The following is an 11,057-nucleotide window of genomic DNA, read 5'->3' on the forward strand; positions in this document are numbered from 1 at the left end:
ATACATTTTTCTCAAGTGCATAGAGATGTTAACAGACATTTATTAGGCCATAAGACACTACCTCAAATTTAAAAGAATTTAAATTATATAAAATAAGTCCTTCCACCACAGTGGATGAAATTAGAAACCATTAACAAAGGGAAATTTGAGAAATTTACAAATATGTGGAAATTAAATAATGTGCTTCTAACCAATGGCTGAAAGAACAAATCACAGGGAAATTAAGAAATATTTTGAGGTTAATAAAAATGAAAACATACCCAAACTTATGGGATAAGCTATAGCTTTGTTTATAAATGCCTATATAAATTATATTTATAGATGCCTATATTAAAAATAAATCAATAATCTAAACTTCAACCTTATAAAACAAAGAAAAAATTAAATCACAGTAATCAGAAGGAAGGAAATAAAGATTAGAGCAAAAAGAAAAATGAAATAACAAAAATAAAGAAAATCAATGAAACTAAAAGTTGGTTCTTTGAAAAGTTGAACAAAATTTATGAACATTTAGCTAGACCAAAAAAGAGAAAAAAGGACTTAAATGAACAAAGTCAGGAGTAAAAGAGGGGACATCATCACTGACCTTACAGAAATACAAAGGATTTTAAGGGAATACTATGAACAACTTTATGTCAACAAAATAAGATAACCTAGATGTCATGGACAGAGTCTTAGACACAAACTATTGAAACTGCATCAAGAAGAATAGAAACCTGAAGAGACCAATTGCAAGTAAATAGATGGAGCTAATAATCAAAAACTTTCCACAACAGAAAGCCAATTCCCAAAGAGCTTCAATGAAGCAATGAAGTAAACTGGCTATTTAAGAATTAGTACCAAGTCTTCATCAACTCTTTAACTATATGGAGGAGGATACACTTTCCAACTCATTTTATGAGGCCAGCAAATAGAAGAGTTTGGAGATTACTGCCATCTTAACATCAAGTCTTTCGTTTCATGAACATGGGATGCAGCAAGGCAGTGCTCAGGGACTGCAGTAAACACCAGTAAATAGTGAAAAAGAAGATCGCAAATCAATACCCTAAATTGATATTAAGGAACTAGAAAAAAAAGATGCAAATTAAGCCCAAAAATAGCTGGAGGAAGAAAATAATAAAGACATGAATGAAGGTAATGAAATAGAGAAAAGAAAAACACAGAATCAACAAAAGGAAAATTTGGTTCTTTGAAAGGATCAACAGTTTTAAAACCATTAGCTAGACTAACAACCAAAAAACCCCAAAATAATTAAAATCAGAAATGAAACTGGGGTTATTACTAACCTTACAGAAATAAAAATAACAGAATGCTATGAACAATTATATGCCAACAATGAATAATTATATGCTGACAAATTAGATATTCCAGATGAAAAGGACAAATTTCTACAAATTAAAAAAAAAAAAAAACTCAAGAAGACAAAATCTCAACAGGACTATGACAAAGAGAATGAAGCAGTAATCCAAACCACCCAACAAAGAAAACTCCAGTACCACCCAGATGTCTTCACTGGTGAATTCTACCAAAACTTAAAGAAGAATTAACAACAATTCTTCTCAAACTCTACGAACAAATAGAGGATGAGGGACACCTCCTAACTCATTCTATGAGGCCAGTGTTACTGATACCAAAGCTAGATAAAGATATAATAAGAAAAGAACATACAGTTGACCCTTAAACAACTCGGGTTTGAACTGTTGGGGTCTGCTTATACGTGGATTATTTTTCCAATAAATACATACTACAGTACTACATTATCTGAGGTTGGTTGAATCCATGGATACAGAACCACAGATACAGAGGGCCAACTATAAAGTTATATGCACATTTTCAATTTCCCTGGGTGGTATTAATGCGCCATTAATCCCTGCATTGTTCAAGGGTCAACTGTACAGATCGATTCCTTTATGAATACAGGTGCAAATATCCTCAACAAAATATTAGCAAACTGACTCCAATAGCACATTAAAAAGATTATATATCATGACAGGATTTATGCCAGAAAGGCAAGGATTTATGCAAGGAAGGCAAAAGTGGTTCAAAATAAGACAATTTATCATTCAACATTTTACTGGATGTTCTAGTTAATGCAATTAGATAAGAAGAAATATATTGGAAGGTAAAAAGTAAAACTATCTCTATTTGCAGATGACATGATCCTACATATAGAAAATTCCAGTGAATCCACAGAAAAACTACTAGAGTTAGTAAACAAATTCAGCAAAGTTGCAAGCTACAAAATTAACACTAAAAACTCAGTTTTTCTTTGCACCAGCAATGAGCATATGAAAAGGAAATTAAAACAATTTCATTTGTGGTAACATCCAAAAGAATAAAATAACTAAGAATACATTTAGCCAAAGAGATGAAAGACTTGTATACAGGAAACTAAAAACATTGCTGAAATAATGTGATGAAATAAAATTCATATTTTATGTCAAGACAAGAAAAGTTTAATCATAAAATTTTTCTTTGCCCATTTGGGCCTCCTCCCTTCCCTTTAGTATGTAGTGTGCATTTGCATTAACCAGACCTCCTTAGGAAATAACCTTCCTTCTTAATTTTGTAAGGGGCCACGATGACCCATGATCCACTACTCGTTCTGTACATGTACATCTGGATGTAAACTGTCAGTAATACATCATTTGACATATAACCCTTTGTCTCAAAAACTTGTATAGTTGTGCTTTGACCTCTAACAGGCAGAACAGTCCTCCAAACTTTCTGAAAGACCATCTCCTGGGTTATAATCCTCAGGTTGGCCTGAATAAAATTTTCCATCTCTTTCTTAGATCAACTGTAGATTAATTTTTTTGTTTACCAATGTAAGAAGACCTAAATAAATTGAAAGAATTCTGTATTTATGGATTAAAAGACATAATATCATTAAGATCTTAATACTACCAAAAGTCATCTACATATTTAGAAAAATCCCTTTCAAAATTCCAATGACCTTTTTCGAGAAAATTGGAACACCAATGTTCAAACTGACATGGAATTTCAAGGAACTCCAAATAGGCAAAACAATCTTGAATAAAAAGGACAAAGTTGGAGGATTCACAGTTCCCATTTTCAAAACTTACTGCAAAGCTACAGTAATCAAAGCAGAGTGGTAGTGGCATAAGGACAGACATATGGATGAATAGAATAAAATTAAGATTTCATAAATAAACCCATACTTATGGTCAGTTGTTTTTTGACCAGGGTTCTAAGACCATTCACTGGGGAAATGATAGCCTCTTCAACAAATGGTGCTGGGACAACTGGATATAACACTACATACAAAAATTAACTAAAATTGATCAATGACCGAAATGTAAGAGCTAATACTATGAAACTTAGAGAAGAAAATATACAGGTAAATTTTCATGACCTTCAGATTTGGCACTGGATTCTTAGCTATGACACCAAAAGCATGAGTAATAAAAGAAAAAAATAGGTAAAATGGATTTTATGACAATCAAAACATCTTGTGCTTCAAAGGGCACAATCAAGAGAGTGAAAATACAGCCCACTGAATGGGAGAAAATATCTGCAAATTGTATATCTCATAAGGGTCTAGTAAACAAAATATGTAAAAACTTTTACAACTCACCAAAACAACCCAATTTAAAATGGGTAAAAAATTTGAATAGACATTTCTCAAAAAAAGATCTATACAAATGGGAAATAAGCACATAAAAAAATGCTCATCATAATTAGTCTTTTGGCATTTCGAGACTCAAATTCCAATGTGTGTGTGTTGGGGGGGAGTTCCCCACACACCGACAAACAGTTCTTGGACACCAGCAGGGTATCCAAGAATTCAACTCAGTTCTGACATTATCTATCCACATTATTTATCTGGAGATACAACAGATTCCCCAGGTTAAGGATTCATTGTTACAAAACTATCCCCCATAGCCCCACTTCTGACCCCAGTTGCAAGCTCTGTGCTCCTGACTGATCAGCTACAGACTGGAGATTCCTACGACCCCCTCCTTGGGTTCAATTAATTTGCTAGAGTGGCTCATTGAATTCAGAGAAACATTTTACTTATTAGATTAATATTTGTTATAGAAGGATATAACCCAGGAACAGAAGGATGGAAGAAATGCACAGGGCAAGGTATGGGGAGGGGGCAGGGAGCTTCCATGCCCTCTCCAGGCTGCACTGTCCCAGCACCTCCACGTGTTCATTAACAAAGACTCTCTTCAAACCCTGACCTTTTGGGGCTTTATGGAGGCTTCCTTACACGGCGTGATTGATGAAATTATTGGCAATTGGTCATTGCTTTAACCTCCATCCCCTCTCCCGAGGTCAGGAGGTGGGACTGAAAGTTCCAACCTTCTTCTAATCACTTGTTTGGTTCCCCTGGCAACCAGTTCCCAACCTTAGGTGAGGTCCAAAAATCACCTCATAACAAAAGAACCTTTTTTGCTCACCTCACTCGGGAAATTAAGGGTTTAGAAGCTCTGTTCCAGAAATGGGACAAAGACCAAATACATATTTCTCATTATAAATCACAATATCACAATTAGTCATTAGGGAAATACAAATTAAAACCACAATGTGATATCACTTTACACCCGCTAAATAGATGATAATCAAGAAAATGGAAAGTAACAAGTGTCAGTGAAGATATAGAAGAATTGAATATTGCTGGTGGGAATATAAAATGCTGTAAACACTTTGAGAAACTGCCAAACCGTTTTTCCACAAAGTTAAACAGTTACCCTACGACCCAGAAGTTTCACTCTTAGGTCTCTACACAAAGTTTTGTAAACAGGTACTTAAACAAATACTTGTTTGCAAATTTTCATAGCAGCATTATTCACAATAGGCAAAAGGTGGAAATAACCACATGTCCATTAACAGATGAATAGATAAGCAAATTATGGTACAACAACTCATAGAATTTTAATCAGCCACAAAATGGAATGAAGTGCTGCTACGTGCTGCAGTGTGGATGAACCTCAAAAGTATTATGCTAAGTGAAAGGAGACAGACACAAAGGTCACATGTTCTATTATTCCATTTATGTGAAATATCCAGAATAGATAAATCAACGGAAACAGAAAGTAAATTGGCAGTTGCAAGGGGGGAATGGAGAGTAACTGTTTAATAGGTAAGGGATTTATTTTGGGTAATTAAAATGTTTCAGAACTAACTAGAGGTCATGGTTGCAAAACGCTTTGAGTGTAATAAATGTCACTGAATTGTTCACTTCAAAATGGGTAATTTTATGTTAGGTGGTTTCATCTTATAAAATATTTTTTAAATTTTCAAATAATGTAGCAGAAAAAAGGAAAAAGACAATAAACAAATGAAACAAATAGAAAGCAAAGGGCAAGTTGGTAGATTTAAACCAAACTCTAATAGTAATAATATTATGTATAAATGGGACTAATGGGTGTAAACACCCCATTTAAAAACTGTCAGGTTGGATTAAACAAAACAGCAAGACTCAACTATATGCTGCCTAGAAGTCACACAAAAAAAGACATTAAACAAAACTTTGGAGCGTGGAATATTTAAACTTACAAACTTGGTACAGAACATTGCTTTGTCTAATAAATGGCAGGGCCTTCCGAATAAGAAAGTCATAATTGAAAACACTTAAATGTAAGTGAGGTAGCGAGCCAGAAGCCCACATTTTAGAAGACAAAGGGACATTCATGAACTGGAGATAATTTACTAGAAATGATTTTCAGGGCTCCAGGACGCAGAAACCTGAAAGCAACTTGGAATTACAGTGCAGGTTAATTCCTAGCTGATTATTTGGGGTGAATACACTAAAAGCCAAAAATTGAGCCCTCATCATAATTTGGACATTTAATTTCGAAGAGCATGGATTACTACTCTGTTTCATTGTTTCACGTGTATCTTCATTTTTCAGACCAAGCCCCCTCAGGGGTTCTGGATTTGCTCGCAGACAGTCTTTTCAGATGTGTTGAATTATCTAGAGTTGTGGTTCCCAACTGGGGGCAATTTTGACCCTCAGGGAACATTTGGTAATGCCTATAAATATTTTTAGTTGTAGCATCTTGGGGGTGCCAGTGGCCAAGTGGGTAGTGGGTAGGGGCCAGATATATTGTTACACATCCTATAAAGCATGGGACAGCTTCGCACAACAAACAATCATCTGGTCTAAAATGGCAATAGTGCCAAGGTTGCAAAAGCCTGAACTAAATCAATGATTTCCAAAGCGTGGTCCCCGACCTTGCAGCACCCGTACAGGGAATGTATTAGAATTGCACATCTCAGGCTTCACATCTGACCTGTAGAGTCAGAAACTCTGGAGGTGGAGCCCAGCAATCTGTGATATAACAAGCTCCCCAGCTGATTCGCATAAGCGTTGGTTTGAGATTAAATTTCCTTACTCCTTTCCACCGACTACAGAGAAGAGTGATTTACATGAGATCCACCTTCCAGTGCCCTACGACCACTACTTCACTCTGAACTTTAGCAGAACCGTTCTAGCAAAATTGCTTTTTCAAAGCCTGCTTGTTATCATGTACACGGTCGCACTGTTCAACTCACAGGCACCATCACACCAGCAGCATTTGACAACGGGGATCCCCACACCGACTTTCCTGAAATTCTCGTCCCTCAGCCTCCACAAACTACACCCCTACATTTCCAGCCAATTACTGAAAAAATCCAAGGCGCCCCAAACTGTATGAATTATAGTTTATTATTATTCCTCTCCCTTTTCATTTCCCCCAAACCTGCTCTCCCTTGCTAATTCCCACCTTCTCTGAATAAAAGCAGTATCTTTTCAAGGTCACCAATTCTTGATATCTGCCACTGGTTTTTTTTTTTTTTAACTTACATATTCTTATTTTTATTTATTCAAATCACTGACAAATTCTAATTGTTCTGCCTCTGAACAGTTCTTCTGAGTCTGTCACACATACACACACACACTCAATGCAAAATATTTGAGATGACATTTTAAAATTTTAAGTTAAGAGAGAGAATGATGATTTAATCCAGAAGGCATTTTAAATGATGGGTTAGTAGTGCTGCTTGGTCCTCTCTCATGAACTAGTTTTGTCTCTTTGGCGGGCAAGAGCCATGGATGCACAGTGGAATTTTTTCAGTTATCTTTCTGTATTGTAGGTTCTTATATAAGCCCTTTCTAATATATTATTCCATAAGGTAAGTAAAACAAAACAACAGGACATACCTTGGTTCCTGCAGGGTTGAACGTGCGGTCCGTGCTAGCCGAGGTTAGGTGCAGGCTACTGGCTGAGAGTAGGAAGCTTGGGATATTTAGGAATAAATAGGGAGCAGCCTCTTCTCTTTCTTCTTTAATAGAAATCAAATGCACGGCCATGAGCGGTACCTTTCAGCCTTGTTAGTCAAAGTATGGTCAGCAGACCAGTAGCATAAGCATCACCTGTGTGCTTTTAGAAACAAGACTCAGGAGCCCACGTTAAACCTAATGAAGCAAAATCCACAAATAGCAAGAGCCTGCAGGTGACCAGCATGCCCATTAGGGTTTGCAAAGCACTGCTTTAGAGTATAAAGCTTTTCTATAGACCTGAGCTTTTCCTACAAACAAGCACGTGTGAAACGCGTCTACCCAGCCTTACCATGTTTTAGAGCAGTGAGTTCTCACAGTGTCGTCCTGGAACCAGCAGGGCCAGCATCACTAGAGAAGGGGTCAGAATTTCGATTCTCAGGCTCACCCCAGCGCTCCTGAATCAAAACCTAAGGGCAGAGGCCCAGCACTCTGGCCTTTAACAGCCCTGCAGTGATTCTGACGCTAATGGTAGAGAACCACCACCTTAGGGACGACAGTTCTGCGTCACAGATGCCCAGAGAAGCTCCCTGCCTTCCCTGGTGGCTTCTTGAGCACCTGCAAACGCCTACTCTCCTGCAGCCACCAGCAAATGCCTAAAACGTGGTTTAGGGCTAATTCAGAAGCAGGAGAACCTAAGTCAGTGTGAGTTCATTGGCTCTGTGAGTAATAACATTTCCGAAATACACAGAAAACTCGTAGTTTACAAAGTGATTTCCATGCTATTTAATTTAACCCTCACTGCAATACAAGGACATAGATATAATTGCATCCCCAACAGATATGAAAACTAAGCTTGAGAAAGGTTCAGTGGCCTTTTAAAGGGCACGTGGACGTGAAGGGGGCGGGGGTAGGCTTGGAACCCAAGAACACAATCGCAAAGAGACCTTCTACCAGCTGTTTGAAAAGTTAAATGGAGGCAGAGTTTCAAAGGAAGCTTAAAACGCCGAAATGTTTTTAACTTTTGGGAAACAAATTTCCAGCGTTGAGATTAATGAAGAAAGACCTATAAGAAATAAAATTCACAACTTTCTTTCTAAAGGTTCAACTACAACAGCAAAACTATGAATGGAGAAAGATAAAGCAAATGAGGCAAAATGTTAACATTTGGTGAATCTAGAGGAGAGATTTCTGAGTTTTCATTGCACAATTTCAGCAAATTTTCTTTGAAAAATAAAATCCACAAGGCTTTAACGTGTGTCTGTGTGCTGAAGTAGATGAGACACTATACTTCTTACCTATCATTGCATATGCTTTTAGGACTTCTGTCAAAAAGCTTCTAAGTATAGGGCTTCCCTGGTGGCGCGGTGGTTGAGAGTCTGCCTGCCGATGCAGGGGACGCGGGTTCGTGCCCCGGTCCGGGAGGATCCCACGTGCCGCGGAGCGGCTGGGCCCGTGAGCCATGGCCGCTGGGCCTGCGCGTCCGGAGCCTGTGCTCCGCAACGGGAGAGGCCACAACAGTGAGAGAGGCCCGCGTACCACAAAAAAAAAAAAAAAAAAAAAAAAAAGCTTCTAAGTATAAATGAATTTATCTATGGCTACATGGTAAGGAAGCAGGGTATAGACATATGAGTAGCAAGCAAGATTTATTTACATTTTTTTCTTTTGCAGTGAAGCTCAGTCGTTGTTTATGCTAATATTCTTCATGGGGTCAATAATTCACTGCCAAAGGGGCAATTCTGAGTTGCAGTTTTTAGTAATATGGTTGTTTTCAGAATAACCCCGGGCATAAGACCAGTCTCACACAGAGACTCCTGGGGCATCTTCAGAGAATCTGGCTTTTGAATATGTTGCCGCCCTGGTGCTACAATTCTTGTAGCCAGGACCCACATTCCGCTACATCTCAGGACTTTTCATAAGCTGTTCTTCTACTTGTAGAACACTTTCCTCATGCTTCACAGCTACTGTTTCTTTTTTTTTTTTTTTTTTTTTTTGCGGTACGCGGGCCTCTCACTGCTGCGGCCTCTCCCGCTGCGGAGCACAGGCTCCGGACGTGCAGGCTCAGCGGCCATGGTTCACGGGCCCAGCCGCTCCGCAGCACGCGGGATCCTCCCGGACCGGGGCACGAACCCGTGTCCCCTGCATCGGCAGGCGGATCCTCAACCACTGCGCCACCAGGGAAGCCCGCAGCTACTGTTTCTAAAAGCCTTTATGATTAAATACTGAATTGGGAAAAAATGACTAGAAAAACATTGCTGAGACAACTAGGGAAATTTGATTTCAGTAACAGCATTTCTATCAAAAATGAATGATTACACCACCACACACCCCTAAGCCCACTTGTAAGGAGCAGTCCTGCCATGCTGGGCTTGGGTCCTCTCGACCCCTCCTATTCCTGCGCGGACAGCAAGGAAATCATGATGAGAGCTAACAATTGCACATGGGTTACAGCTGACAAACACTTTTCCATTTACTGTCTCATTTGGCCTCATTGGATAATATACGATTCCCTCACTTGACAGCAGTGCTTGAGTGTTAAGTTCCTTATTTCACAGACAAGAAAGATGAGGGCCATTGAGTAACCAAATTTCCCAAGGTCACTTGGACAGTAGGTACCAGGTCTGATTTTACTGCAGAGCCAGAGTAGCAAGTCCCAGAGGCCATACCGGGCTGCAGGGCAAGGCCAGAACAGCAAGAGGCTTTAGGGTCTGAACATCCATTCAGTGGTACCCAGAGAACCCAATGAACATTTTTGAAAACGCCTAACATCTGAAATGCTTATTGGAGAATATTGAGAAAATTCAAAATGAAGGGAGAAAGGAAAGAAGGAAGGAGGAAGGGAGAGAAGGAAGAAAGGAAGACACCATACCTCGACTTGGAAATAGCCATGGCTGCTACTTGGGTATGTATTCTTTTCGACTTTTTGTTTTATTTGAACCTATGCTCTCCAAACCTCCAGGTAGAGGCTTATAATTAACAACACTGTGGACAGCTTTCCCTGAAGTTGGACATGCCTCTACCAACCTATTTGAATGGCTGCATAATATTCTATTGAATTGATAAACCATAAACATTTGTTTCTCCAGGAGCTTGGATCGCTTCTGTGGACGGGCCCTCTAGTGACTCCAGGAGCCCAATGGTGCTGCAGGAAACGAGTCACAATCTGTTTGGGATTGCTGGCCTCTTTCCTTCCCTTCACTTGCTCCAGCGAACCATGGAAACGTTCCTTGGAGGCCTGGGATGCAGTGCAAGGAGGTTCGATTCTTAGACAAGCCAGGCCTAAGTAGTTGGTAGTCCTTTAGAAATTGAAATAGAGAAGACACGGAGCCAATAGGAATCTTTCTTTTTGGATCCAAAAAAGTTCCATTGAAAGACAGCGTAAGAAAAAGGGCAGCAAAATGTGTTGCTCCCTCCCAGCTGCTCTGTGGTCCTGGGAATTAGCGATGGGCTGTCATGGAAATTTGTAGATTTGAAGGTTTTGCAGTTGAGCTCAGTGGCTTCTTTCTCTAAGGTTTTGGTAATTAAGGCATTACAATAGCGAAGCTAAAGTCAAAGTTTAGATGCCTTTGTGGATAATTCAGGTTCGTTCTGGAAGACGACCAGAGGGCAAAGTGCCTGGAGCCACTTTGAAGATGGAAAATCTGGTGAATCTGTGGCCAGACCAGCGCCAATGTTGGAAAAATAACTTGCAATCATATGTCTACATGACTGTGGAGCTCTTCTGATAAGCAAAATACAGTAAATGATTTTCTACACTGGTTTGCTTTAAAATGGCATTTTTTCTTCAACGGCTACTTAAACTGCTGGATGTTAGCCAAAATTGCGT

The sequence above is a fragment of the Kogia breviceps genome, chromosome 6 (assembly GCF_026419965.1).
Source record: "Kogia breviceps isolate mKogBre1 chromosome 6, mKogBre1 haplotype 1, whole genome shotgun sequence".
NCBI lineage: Eukaryota > Metazoa > Chordata > Mammalia > Artiodactyla > Physeteridae > Kogia > Kogia breviceps.